The sequence below is a fragment of the Sapajus apella genome, unplaced genomic scaffold (assembly GCF_009761245.1).
Source record: "Sapajus apella isolate SASKATOON/1434 unplaced genomic scaffold, GSC_monkey_1.0 scaffold16, whole genome shotgun sequence".
Taxonomy (NCBI): Eukaryota; Metazoa; Chordata; class Mammalia; order Primates; family Cebidae; genus Sapajus; species Sapajus apella.
The window spans coordinates 31,748,343-31,763,375 of NW_022436956.1; the positions used below are offsets into that span (position 1 = coordinate 31,748,343).

Below are 15,033 nucleotides of genomic sequence, written 5' to 3' on the forward strand. Positions count from 1 at the left end.
ATGTACACACACTATAATGAAATATTTCACTGAAGTATTTCTTCAACAAAACATGTTATATATATATATATACATATATAATATATATACACACTATATATAACTAATGAAATATTTCACTGAAGTATTTCTTCAACAAAACATGTCCTGTCTGCCTACTTGCTAATGTGAAATTATGAAAGGATTTATTGAAATATATGTTCAGTTTGAGGAGAAATTGGTAAAAATGCCAGGTGTTGTTGTTCTGCCCTCTTAAAAAAGTATACTTACAACTTGTGATAATAATTCATCATCTGATAAAACTTTGTTCTGGCTTTCAAGGCTCCTACAGCTTCATGTTTTAAATGTCGAAGGCATCAAATAAATTGAGGGCATTTTAACAACAACAACAAAAAAAACTCAATGCCCGCCTTTGTTAAAGCAAAAGGCAAAACACACACACACACACACACACACACACATGCACACACACACACACAAAAAAAAAACCCAAAAGTCTTACTTATTCCTAAAGAAGAATTCTTACCCCTAAGGAGGAATTCTTCCTTCTTGAGGAAGTATCACTTTTTCAGTGATATGAGAAATCATCACAGGGAAACATTTTAAAGAAGGGATCATTTTAAGGAGAAAGAGAAATAACAATTTCATTAACTCTTAATGTTGAGTATTAATGAAATTAAGAATGAAATTAACAATGAAATTAAGAGTTAATGAAATTAACTGTTCCTCAATAGGAAAGGCTAGTCTGAATGAAGTATTCCGGATTATATCATTTTTTAATGAATGTAGTTTTATTACTTTATGAATATTTGGTAAGAACCAGGTAAACAGATTAAGGTTTGTTCTTTTTTGTTAATAGATGTATGATTAGTACAGTGGAAGGCCAAAAAACAGTCTAACTTTTATGATAAAATTACAGACTGTGGAATAATGAATTTCTGCCCCAGACCTTGGATAAATTGTAATTAATTTAATTATAGAGATTTTTAGAGTGAACTTTTACTTCACTGAAGCAAATCTTGAGATCTTTTAAAGCACAATTTATTTACCTTTTTACAAACAGCAGTCTTAAAACTGATTGATCATACCTTTGCTGTATCCACCTTACAATCTTTTACATTATATTAATAGAGATAGTGTTCTCTTTGCCCCTTTTCCTGACCAGTTGTTATTGGTGTGACCATTTTCTTTTTAGGATCAATGAGACATTTTGCTATGTATGCTATGTAATGTATTAGAACTTCGTATAATATGGCTCATTTTTACATGGCTTCTGATTTACCATGTGTTAAATATTTCTTAAAATACATCTAGTAACACTATAGTAAGGTTAGACTTTAACATAATAATTGAATCTTATAATGCCAATTTTATTGGAGCATTGTTGTATTTATTTTATGGATCTGTGGTGCATAAATGGGAGTTAATAGCAAACATTTTATTAAAAATGTCTTAACTTTCTCCCAAATTGTATCATTTTGTAGAGGTTTTATCCTTCTGGGTTTTTCTTTTTCTTTTTTTTTTTTTTGGCTTTCTGAGCTTTAAGGTGCCAATGAATTTTTTCCACAAATTTAATGGGTTTGGTTTTAAAAATTTTAATTGGTTTTTGGTTTTAAAAAGCTAATAAATACTTGAAGTGAATATATATAGAGCCAGATATTCCCAAAACACTATGGTCTGTGTGAATATTAGCCATAATTAACTTTTTTCTTCTTTCTTTTTTTGGAGACAGAGTCTCACTCTGTCTCCCAGGATGGAGTGCAGTGGTGTGATCTCGGCTCACTGCAACCTCCACTTCCCAGGTTCAAGTGATTCTTGTGCCTCAGCCTCCCAAGTAGCTGAGATTACAGATGCCTGCTGCCACGCCTAGCTTTTTTTTTTTTTTTTTTTTTTTTTAAATAGAGACGGTTTCACCATGTTGGCCAGGCTGGTCTCAAACTCCTGACCTCAAGTGATCCCACATGCCTTGGACTCCCAAAGTGCTGGGATTACAGGTATGAGCCACTGCACCCAGCAAATTAACTTTTTCATGTAGAAAACAGATCACAGATAAAAGCTCCTCACATATTTTGAAGGTCAAAAGAAAATTTGCTGTTGTTAATAATTGCCTTTGAACCATCAAAGAGGAAAAACTAAGACTATTTGAGCAACTTGTTGAGACTTAAACTAACTTATCAAACTTAGCAGAATTAATTTGTGAGTATTAAGTGAAGTTAGTTTATATAGATGCTTCATCTTTTCTGTTCTATCATGTGAATGAAATGGCTTACAGTAAGTTCATACACAGTTACTTTTATCTACAAATGTAGAAATCTTACCTATTTGAGATTTACTCCCTGAAACTATGCATATTGAGAGAGAGTTCATAGAAATATTATCTGAGAAACCTGAGTTTGATTTTCTCTTTGTGACATACCTGTTAATGTCACTTTTAAACAAACCACTTAACCTATGTCATCTTCAGTTTCTTCTGTAAAGTGCTGATAATAATGATACCTACCAGTATTGTTATGAAGTTCAAATGGGGCCCCCTATCCACAACACTTAGTAGGTGTTAAATGAATGTATTTTGGTACTTGAACAAAAAGTGGTTAGTTATGATAGTTTATTTTTTTCTAACAAATTTACTATCTTATATAAAAAGAAATAGCTAGGACTTCCTGTGGTATCCTATCATTTTTTTACAATCAAACAAAATTAATATTCTCCTCTGACTAAACCATTAATTTAACAAATCTCAAACCTCTACTATATGCCAATAAGTATTCTAGGCCTGAGTGTATTGCAGGGCACAAAACAGTTATTTCTGACCCTTATGGGATTTTTATTTTAATTGGTTAGTAAAATAGTTTACCATATGGTGACAAGGTTATATGGGGAAAGTAAGTTGAGGAAGAGGTTGAGAGAGTGTGTGAGGATAGGATTGCTAATAAGTAGACTGTACACTGATATGTGACATTGAGCAGAGACCTGAGGAAGTGAATGGTTGTGCAGTGTGGATATCTGGAAGGAGAGCATTCCAGGGAGAAGGAATAGTACACACTAAGACCCTGAGCTGGTACAGAGTATAAAGAAACAGCAAAGAGATCAGTGTGACTGTAGTGAACAAGAATAGCAATATTCTTGTTCTTTTAGGGAGAATTAGCAAATTGAGAGAGATTGGGAGTAATAATCTGCTTGATTGTAGGTAATTATGTAGGGCATTATGGCCCTTTCTCTCAAGAGGTAGACTTTACTGAGTGAGCTAGCAAGCGTTTAGTGTTCTGATCAAAGCAAGGACGGAAGCAGGTAGTATTAGGAGGATAATACGGTAAATCCAGGTGACAAATGGTACAATTTGAGACTAAGAATAATGGAAATAAGTGGTCAGATTCCTAATATATTTTGGTGGTAGCACCAAAAGGATATATTGATGGAATGGAGGCGGGGTTTAAAAAAAAGAATGATCAAGGTTTTTTGGCTTGAAGAAGAATGAAGTGGATATTTGTAAGATGGAAAAGACTCAGGAGCAGGTTTAAGGGGGTAGATTGAGAGTTTACTTTTGGACATGTTATCAGATATAGCTATACATGGTAGACTTGTCCATCAGATGTCCAAAGGAAAATGTAGAGTAGGCAGCTAGATATTTGAACCTGGAGTCCAAAGTAGAGGTCTGGGCTAGAGATAAATATATTTGAAAGTCATCAGTTTGTAATTTTAAGTCAGGACATGGATGAAACCACTCAGAGAGTAAGTGTAGCCAGAGGATAGCACTTAATTGTAGACATGTAATCAATTAAATTCAAGGCCAACTTTTGTGACTTTTCAAGTAGAAATAAAATGTTAACATTTTCTACCACACATATACAAACCATTATTTTCTATAATGTTATAGAAGCACTAAGATTTAAGAAGCAAGATTGATAATAGTTACCAAATACATAAGCAAATGGCAAATTGAGTTGAGGAGGGAATGTCACTTTATTCTTAAAATGAAGCTTTTTGTTTTGAAATAATAGTTTTTTTGTATTAAGAATAACATCTAGAGTGCTAGTTTCTTTTTCTCATAGTTGGAAATTGCTATTCCAATTCAATTTGACAGTTTTAGCACTAGAGGGCAGGCTTACTTCTAGATTTTGAAGAGTTCTAAATGAATAATATAGCTGAAGAGTGCAGGTTGTGCATCCTTAACTCAAAAATCTGAAATTCAAAATGCTCCAAATCCAAAACTTTTTGAGTGTTGACATGATGCCACAAGTGGAAAAGTCCACACCTGACCACATGTGATGGGTCACAGTCAAAATGCAATGGCACAACAGTTAACTCTCTTCCCAAGAGAAAAGTAAAATTAGCTTCAGGCTATGTGTAAAACATGTATATGAAACAAATGAATTTCATGTTTAGGCTTGGGTCCTATCTCCAAGATATCTCATTATGAATATGCAAATATTCAAAGATTAAAAAAAAAATCTAAAACACTTCTGGCCCCAAGCATTTCAGATAAGGGATATTGAACTTGTACCTACATTCAATCTCAATGAATGCAGTTGTTTCTTATGTGACAAGCTTACCATCTACTATGTTTTTTTCTAGTGCTGGGAAAGCATAAAATAAGGCTAATCGATTTTAGTACATCTAGGACTGGCAGTTGATATTAATATACATTTGAACATAAAGTCCAAGGAAACTCAAGTGTAGCTTACTATAATTATACTCAGATTTGATATAGAAGGTCTGCCACCACATATATGAACATTAAAGCCAGTCAGAAGAAAGCCTAGACGTAACATTTTTTCAAAAAAATAATTATTTGCTGGGCATTATATGAGTGAGGCTACAAAGATGAATAAAATACAGTCCCTGCCTAAATAAGCTTTGTTGTAGCATCTTACGGCACTTAATACCTTGTTCTATGTCTATTTAAATGTCTTTCTCCCTTGAATAATAGAAATCCTGACTCTTATTTTTGGTGCCTCCAAGTGCCCATCATACATTTCAGTTTATAGTGGTTGAACATAAGAATAATGAGAGACATGAAAATAAGAAAACCAGGCCAGGGAACTGGGACCTTTGAAAAAAAACCTATTTTCACATTCTTACCCTTACAGAGAGGTTTTTCCTATTAACATGTCTAAAGGTGATTATGGAGACAATTCTAACCTTCTATCTTTGCTCCCACTTCTTCTAGCTGGCTTTATCCCCCATTCCTTAAGAGCAGTTATTGGCAGCCATAGAGAGTGGGAGATCAAGCCTTTTTTTATAGTCATTGCAGTAAACAGGAGAGAGAGATGTGGAAGATGGGAGGTTCTCTCTATCTGGCTTACATCATTTCGAGAAGTTTGACGGGAAATGGAACCTTCTGGAATGAAGTTTTTTTTCCCACTTTTCACCTGGAAAGTTTTCCCATACATGGTTCTCTTGCTCCCTGGTCCTTTTAGCATCCCTATTTCTACATATTAGTTCTATCATTTCCTTGTCTGTAACATGAGGATAATAATAGTTCTTATAGGATTATTTTGAGGATGAAATAAAATGCATGCAGTAAATATTAGCTACTCTTTGCTATCAGAAAAGCATCAATTGAACTTCACAGGATGGATTTGTGTTCAATAAGTGTTATATATAGTAGAGTCAAATGGAAAAATTTACCAAGATAAATTTTTTCATTGATAATATATTTGGGGAGTACATGTGATAATATATATTCATATAATTAAATCAAGATAATTGGGATTTATATCACCTTAAATGTTTATGTTTTCTTTAGGAACATTCAAATTCTCTTTAGCTATTTTGAAATGTGCAATAGATTAATGTTAATTATAGTCATCCTAATGGTCTATTGAACATCAGGTCTTATTTATTCTATCTACATAGATATATTTAGAAATGCAAATCTCTTAGGAAATTAATCTCTAATGTCAATGATGCACACTAATTTGTATTATTTGCTTTCTTAATGTAGACGGTATAGTGAAATGGTTCCTTAAATGGATGCTAAATATGACTAAATGAATAACCAATTTACAGTGCACTTGGTACCAAGTAGTAAATGCTCAGTAACATGTCTTTAAAAAAAGGATTGGTTTAATATCATAGAAATGACTCTATATTTTAAAAATATAAATATTAAAAATTATAAAGCCAAAATACTATAATGTCTTATTACAATGATTCTCTTAAATTAATTTTTTTAAAATTAGGTAACAGGAACCTATTCCAAAACAAGTTTTATCTAGAAGCACAGTATTAAAAACAGAAAGCTAAAATACTCCGGTTCAAGTGGGAAGCTCCTCTTCCCCACTGCTAGTATTATTTCTGAAAAACCTCAGAGGAACCCCTTGTTCTCTAAATAGCATGTTTTAAAAACCACTGCTTGCACATTTACACCTTGACTCATCAAACATATGAACAAAGTAATAGAGTGAGAAAACTGAATTTCTATTGAAGTGGTTGGTGTTTGGAATAACATGAAAAATATTCCAAGTATCTTTGGAAATACACCAGAACTATAAGCTTTATGATAATTCTGTCTTAGATTCGTTATCTAGAGCTGGTCTTAAAAAGATTGATATGTAAGAACTACCAAGAGAGACTTGGAGTAGATATACGAATGAATGAATGAATGAATGAATGAATATCCGTGGGCCAAGGCTTTGCTATGCTCTCTTATTACACAGGATAACAGAGTATGGCTCCTAATTTCTACCTTTGAAGATTATGATCCTTGAAACAGCTCTGTGCACAGAGACCATGTTATTCATAGATGTTCCTCACTTGTTTCCACCACATAATAAGGTATTTATTGAATAAATGCTTATTGAATGAATGAATGAAAAAACTTATATCTCACTTTGTTCCTAGACTGCAAGTTACTTAAAAGATATGGGCTGTGTTTTACTTACCTTTCATGTCCAGCAAATTGAGTTTGCTTACTAAATTAATGAATTAATGAACAAATGTACACATATGTCTGTTAAACGTTTACATATCCATGCTCCCATTAGACTAAGATTCTTGAGGGCAGAAACCATGTCTTTAGCTCTCAGCATAGTGTCTGACTCATAGTAGGTTGTCAAAAACATTTGCAGAACTGATTAAACTTAAGTTTAAGTAGTACTGGAGCAGTCTCATATAACCTGGCACAGTGTCTTCTAAATAGACGCTAAAATTATTTCATAAAGACAGAGATCTCACTAAGCATTTTCTGTGCTAGTGCCGGTTAAATAATATGAGCAACAAGCTATAGGAGTTCAGAGGAGAGTGAGCTCTGTGGACTGAAACAGTCAAGGTGGATTTTCAGAGCCGATGAGACTTGATGAAGCCTGGGGCTACTTTGGTGTTTTAAGAACATTAATTAGGCAGCAGGAAAATCTGAGGACAGGTAGACCAGTAAGGAAGGCTAGAAAGAACCCTAGATTTGGAGTTCGGAAATCTGTGTTCAGAGTCCTTGCTTTGCCTGTTAGTGACTATGGGACCTTGAGAAGATAACTTCACCTCCCTTTTCCTCTTCTGTGAGGTAGAGGTAAGATTGATGTACATATTGATATTGTACTTTAAAATGTTTGTAAAATGCTAAGTAAAACAATGCTATGCTTTGAATGTAGTGGGTTCCAAATACTTGTTTAAACATAGAATAAATGGTATTGGCTAATGAAAATATTGGAGCCACTGGAATGTCACCTTCTGCATCTGCTAGTAAACCTGTTAACACTTACGGAGGAAAAAAAAAGTTAATATGTGAAGCCACTGAATCTCATGATCAGAAGAAAAACTTTTTGAAACTCCTATGAGACTCCAAAGTTATGTCAGAGGTGACTAAGTCATGAGTTTTTCATGCTGATATTATTTCTAAGGTTGCTGCCTTGTTGGAAGAAGCAAACCACAAGATAACCCATTCAGAAAATCTTTTTTTAAAAAAAAGCTTCCTGAAGGATGGATGGTTCATTTGTTCTAACTGCTTGTCACTTTACTTACTAATGAGTCATTTTTCCCCTTAACTAGTAATTTGTTTTAAATTTGGTCATATGATGGTATGTTGACTAGTCCAATGTTACAAAATAATTGGAAAAAAGATGACAGACCACCAACTGAATAAGGGAAATTTGGTTCTTCTTGAGCTTCCAATGTATCAATTTAATGCTAAGCTTAGTCTTTATGATGTAAGATTGGATTTATTGGAACGTTTTATGTCCAGAAGTTGCAGCACCTTTTCATTGTCTCTGGAACACCCAAGATGTCTACTGCATCCTGTAGACATTGAGGGTTTCCCCCCTCATCCTGGTTCTGATTGTTTTTAAAGAAACATCCTTTCCTTCTTACCCATTATGGAGACACTACTAACCTTGTATATTTATTAGAGTGCTGATAACATATTACAGTAGCATACTTACATATCTGTTTTCTTAACTGTGAGCTCCTTGAGAGCAGGGACTATGTGTTTTTGCTTTTATTTCACCAGTACTCAGAACTATCCACAGTATAGAAAACCACTCAATAAATGGAACAAATGAAAATAGATAAATAAATGATTTCACTTGTATAAGATGTCCAGTTATTTTTTGTGTATTTTTTTTTATGACTGTATGGCAGACATTCTAGTACAGCCCTATTTATAATGTTGACCTACTATTAAAGGACTTAAACAAATATGAGCCAAGACAAGAAATGCATATTAAAACAACTTTGGCATTTTTGCCTTCCAAATCGGCACAGATTTTAAAAATTGATAATATTCATGTTTGATGACATAAGGAGACAGGAATTATACTTTGCTGGAGGGAACATAAATTGGCATAGCCTTTCTGGAAGTCATTTAGGAAGACACATCCAGAAGCCTTAATAGGTTTCATATTTTCTCACCCAGCAATTCTATACCTAGCATCTTAATAAATTTAAAAACTTGCAGAAGATTTTTACCATATTTGATTGGAAAAAAAAGGAAATAATCTGTTTAGGCATAGAAAATTTGTTGAATAATAGCATATTTATACAATGGAGTACTATGCCATCTTGAAAAATTCACACTATAGTTTCAAAGGGAGAAGAAGACTGGCTTTAAAACAGCATATAAATAAGATATTATGTTTTTAAAATGTATATGTATAGAGAAAAGTCTGAAAGGCTGTGTACCAAAATATGAAAAACGGCAACTTCTTGGTAATAGAATTAGCAGGAGCTTTTAGTTTAATTCACTCTATATTCTATAATATGATGAGTATGCATTACTTTTGTAATACAAAAAGTCAATAAAGCTTCTATGAAGAATGCATATGAAATTTTCCTTTGCTGATTATACATATCCTCCAATGAAAGAAGAGGGATCAAACTTAAAATATGAATTTTCACTGGGCCCCAGTGTGGCAGACCATTTTCCCTCCGTTTTTCCCCTGTTGTCCATTGTAACTCATAGGATACAGTGGAGGCCTGTATAGATGTAACTGATTCATTCGGAAAATATTTGTTGAGGACCTACAATAGTCTAGGAACTTGGGATATGAAATAAGTGTTGAATTCTTAAAGGCTAATTGTATTGTGGAGTTTATTTTTAAAACTGGAAATTTAATAAAGAGTATCTAGTCTAATCTGTCTTTGGAGACAGGGAAAATGGATCCCAAAGAGGTTGCCTAAGATTGAATGTGTAATAAGTGGCACATCCTAGACTTCAATTCAAAAATATTTATAGTTGTGTGGACTTTCTGGTCACCTGGGCCTCTGATTTTGTAAAACTATCATCTGCGTAAATACAGATTCTTAAAGTCAGAAGAAATCTTGTCCTTAACGCTTTTATCTGTTCTACAATATCTTTAATTATAATCCTAATTTGCTTCACTTTGTCTCATAGAATGTGGTGTTAACTAAAGATTCATACCTGTGAATTTTCTCATTGTTAAAGTACTTCTTCCTCAAATCATGCTTTTGCTTTATTTTTAACCACTTAAAACCTTTGCTCCCATTTACATCAATGTGATCCTCTTTCTGATTTGGAGGGCCCATTCAGCCAGTCAGTAATCCATGTACCTTGCATATTTATATTATGCACAAAAGTTATGCATCATTTAGACTTTTGTCAACTGCTGAAATACAAATACATCATAATCACAGCACAGCACTACACTACTTTCAATTTCCCAAATAAGCTATTCCTTTACATTCTACTTTCTCCATCTTGAAAATCCTTACCTGGCTCTTACTTATCTCCAAAATTCCTAATCCTAGCACAGATATCCCTAACATCCTCTCTTACCCTCTATAGCATCATCAGGCATATTGGATTGTATCATTCTGAACTCCTTGAAACCAGAGACTTAGTCTTTTATCTTCTGATAAATCCATAGGTCATTGTGAGACCTATCACAGGCACTTAAACATCTCTGTTGATAGAGGGAAGAAATGGATGGAATGAACAAATTTCCTTACCATGTTAAAAAATAAAGGTTACTTTGGTGTTATTCTTCCATGCTGGTTCCTTGTGATCACCTCTTCTGTTTATCATTATTTATTAATCTGGTTTATATTCTCCTGGGTTGAGAAAATCACTATAAAATTCTATATTTTTGAAAAACCAGAAAAAATGTATGCCTGCAATTCTCTAGCAGTTGAGCATCTTGTTCCCCATTTTTCCTTTAAGATTAAAGATTATGTTTTGGTTATCATATCTGTACATTCATTGAGAATTCTGGGTTGAGATATTGGAATTCATTTCATAGCAGCAGTGTAATATGGTGCAGTGATCACCACACAGGAAGCTGAAGAGAGGATTCTAGTTCAGATGGAGCTCATTTGCTAGATGACCTCGAACTAGCCATTTATCTTTCCAGGGCTTCAGTTTCTCATCTGCAAAGTGAAAGCATTGGATTCAATACTGTTCAAGGTCTCTTCCCTCTCCCAGATTCTCTTAAATTCTACTTTGCTCTCTTAGAATATTATGACTTGATCTTAGCTTTCAAATAACCTAAAAAATTGGACTGTACAGGTCAGCACTCAACCCAACGTAGGAGTTGCCTCTTTAATCCTCTGACATGTTCGAGCTCTGCTTCAATATTTCCTGTAGTTTGATGTTACTTCCATAAAAGACACCTAATTCCATTGAAACAACTCTTATTGCAAGTTTTTTTCCTGACATTGCCCTGATATGCCCCTCTGTCATTTCTATGGATTGATTCTGATTTTCCTCTTCAGAATGGAATTCCTCTTTTTCACTTGACAGACTTCCAGATATTTGAGAATAACAATAATACCCCAGCCATAAGTCTTGTATTTTCCAGGTTAAAAAATTCTATTTCTTTGATTGCTTCTCAAATGATCAAAGTGCTCCTTATTTCTGATGCAGCCAGTCTGCACTTTTGCATCTCAGTGACTGCACTGCCCTCCTTCCACCTGCAGCGTGCGTCATCCCTTCCTCCTACAGTCACTCATTCAACAAGGCCCAGTTTGGACCCTTTTATCTTCCAGCGAAATGAATTATTCTGCCCTCTGTGCTTCATAAATGCTTTACTTTGCTTTTACACACCTCTTATGACAGTTATTTTTATACTGTATTTTAAGTTTTTAATGTATCTGTGTGCTCTGCAATAGCGAGGAACTTAACTGTCTTGTTTACAATGCTGGGAACTTGACAGGCATGCCTGAGTTAAATGAATGAGAGTCTACTTTCTAGCGTATCACATGGGGCCTGGCATATAGTTGATGCTCAAGAAGTATTTATTGAAAAAATGAGTTCATGAACAAATGCTGTTTGCTTCAAGATACATAAGGATCCTTTTGAGTCCCGTTAAAATATTAAACCTAGAACTAAACATAAAACTACAGATGTGATTACATGTGTAGTGCAGAGTATAGGGGGTCTTACACATTCTTGAAGTTATTTTCTTTAATTTCAGATTGACATCCACAGTAACAGAGAAGACAGATTAAACTGAGACCTGAGTAGTTCTGTTTCTCTTTATTCAATGTGACACTCCCAAGCAGTGTTCATGTCTTCTCCATTCTCTTCTCTGAACACAACTAAAGAAGCCCTCAGTAGGCCGGGCGAGATGGCTCATGTCTGTAATCCCAGCACTGTGGGAGACTGGGAGGATCACCTGAGGTCGGGAGTTCGAGACCAGACTTACCAACATGGGGAAACCCTGTCTCTATTAAAAATACAAAATTACCTAGGCATGGTGTCACATGCCTGTAATCCCAGCTACTCAGGAGGCTGAGGCAGGAGAATTGCTTGAACCCTGGAGGCCGAGGTTGCGGTGAGCCGAGATCACGCCATTGCACTCCAGCCTGGGCAACAAGAGCGAAACTCCGTCTCAAAAAAAAAAAAAAAAAAAGAAAAGAAGAAGAAGCCCTCAGCATCTTCTACTTTCTAAAGCAGCGGGTCCCCAGCCTTTTTGGCACCAGGATCAGTTTTGTGGAAGACAATTTTTCTATGGGGGTTGGGAATGGATAGTTTCAGGATGAAGTTGTCTCACATCAGGTCATCAGACGTTAGATTCTAACGAGAAGGCACAACCTGGATCTCTCGCATGCTCAGGTCACAATAGGATTTGTATTCCTATGAGAATCTAATGCTGCCACTGATCTGACGGGAGACGGAGCTCAGGCGTCCTGCCTCTCACCTCCTGTGCTGCCCATTTCCTAACAGGTCACGGACAGGTGCCCATCCACAGCCAGGGGCTGGGATTGGGGACCCTGTTCTACAGTTTATTCTGAGCTTTTCACTCTGGCTCTGTTCTTAGATTTCCGTGGCATTCTTGCTTTTGTGTCTCTTATGCTTGTCTATATAAAACATAATTCCCTTCTTGTCTTTATATGTAAAGACAAAGAAAAAAAATTTTTTTGTGCTTGTAATGTGGTAACTTTATTTCAAGATCCTGCTAATACTCACGAAAAGCCTTAAGATAAAATAATTATCTGTAAGACTTGAAGAAAAGTGATCATTTGGAAACCCTCTGTATTGTTTTAGAGTAATATAAACTTCTTTAAAAATAAAAGCTGTGGTTTGATGCAGTTGCCAGCATAGATTTATATGCAATTGCATGAATTATATACTTTGCCCAGAACTACTTAGAATTTTTTAAAAATTATTTTATTTCTTACATGATGATTTAGAGGGACTATCTTCAAACCAGTGCAAATATTTTATAAATAATATCTGGCCGTTTTCTAACCAGTTGAGTAATTTGTTGCACAATAAGCCACCTCACATCTTTCAGCAAGGAAAACATTAAATTTAATATTAATAGTAAAGACATTACACAATGAATTAGGACACAATTTAAATTTTCTTATTTCTTTAGGGAAGGGAACACCTACTTCTACTCAAGGAAGAGAAACATTTTTACAGTCTAGAGGTCTTTTATTTTTCTACATTTATGATGCTGTGAATCCATAGGGAAGGGGTTTCAGCAGCTCAGGCTCCTTCCCATTGGTACTCACAAAGTGCACTTCTCTGGGTGGAGCAGGCTGGCGCTTCAGCTCAACCCAGGTACTTTTCTCTTTGACTTCCTTCTTTTTCTGATCATTTTCCTACCCACATTTCAGGAAGCTATCTTGGCTCTTAGAGTGCTGAATGTGCTCAATACGCACATTAATTCTCTTGCCAAGAATCTTGCCCTTAACTTGTGTGTTTACGACAATGCCAACAGCATGCAGGGTAGCACTGGGACTCTTCCAGTTTTGCCATGGTAACACTGGGCATTCCGTTTTGAACAGTACCTATTCCTTTGATGTCTACAATATCACTTTTCTTATAGATTCATATGTTTGTGGCCACAGGAACAACTCCATGTTTTCTAAAAGGCTTGAAGAACATATATAGAGTGCCTCTCCTCTTTCCTTTTGCATTTGTTATGTTCATAAATTATTGGAAGATGGCAATTCCAGCCAAAAAGGCTAGAATGTTATTTCCTTCTGATTATTAAAATGCCCATGGCTTCCATACTTTCCCATTCTTCTAATCTTCCTAAGAAAGTACCTATAGATTCAGGTGGTGGTCACTGAACGAAATAAGATACAAGCAAAAAAAGGAATATAGAGCATAGGTTTGTGAGTGAGAGTAACAGAGAAAAACAAAGGGAAATGACATCAGGTATAGTTTGCTGTAAGAAAATATGAGTTTTCTACCCCATTTATTGGGTGAAAATAATGAAGAAAAGCCAGCAGGAATAAGGAAAAGAAGGCAAATTATTCAGATTTATATATGTATGCAGACAGAGTGGGAAAAAACAAAACAGGAAATGCTTCTGAAGTGTAAACAAATACTAATTGTGTGGCTTCACTGGAAAATTACGCATTCTCCAGAAGTCCCAAAGAGTAATTAAATGGAAAGAATGACAACTCTAAAGAGGAAGTTGTCATGAACTGGATTCCAGCCACAATACAACCTTCAATTACCTACTATGCAAATTTAGAAAATTGCTTAATTACTTAAAAAATAGAAATGGTCAAAAAAGTCTCAATAATTTTTAATTTTACTCAAAAAGTAAATGAGAGCTCAGCAGAATCAATATTTTAATCAGTAACTACTTTTGAATATAAAATCTAGACACTTCCGGGAGGATGATCTGTCCCGTGTATTTATGGCGGATGAGATAAATATAACAAGGGGTTTGTACATTCATTTTGCAGGGTTGCTTGGCCTTCCAAAAGTCAAGCTGCAGCAGACTAGCTTCCAGCAAACCAGAAAATGTGCCTGTTAATAACTGAGAGTTCACTGTGCTCTTTCCGTTCTTATAACCCTTATTTATTAGCAGTGGAAAAGAGCTCTGGATTAGAAACCAGGTGATTTGCCTGGATAATTTCCAGGGTTGTCATAACATTCTAACAAGATAGGCATGGCAAATCACTTTACTGAATCTACGATGTTATTCAGTAATTTCAAATAGTGTTAACATCAATACTTCAATGAATAACTATGTGAAATGCGTGTGACCAGTTATGAATTTATAGAATTATAAAATTATTGATTGTGAGATATGATTGGACTATTCATTGGACTATGAAACTAGTCCAATGAATATATTGACTTAAAAATTTCTACAACTATGATTAACAGCTACTGAC

General features: G+C 34.9%; 2 long non-coding RNA genes across 3 annotated transcripts in view; one reads left to right on the plus strand and one right to left on the minus strand.

The window, feature by feature from the left end:
- LOC116556405 overlaps positions 1–15,033 on the minus strand; it is a 400,504-nt gene that overhangs the window by 9,933 nt on the left and 375,538 nt on the right. The window lies entirely within an intron of this gene.
- On the plus strand, positions 1,939–8,524 carry LOC116556407. Its single transcript, XR_004270980.1, has 2 exons — positions 1,939–2,952; positions 3,688–8,524. It is a non-coding gene; the product is annotated as an uncharacterized LOC116556407 (long non-coding RNA).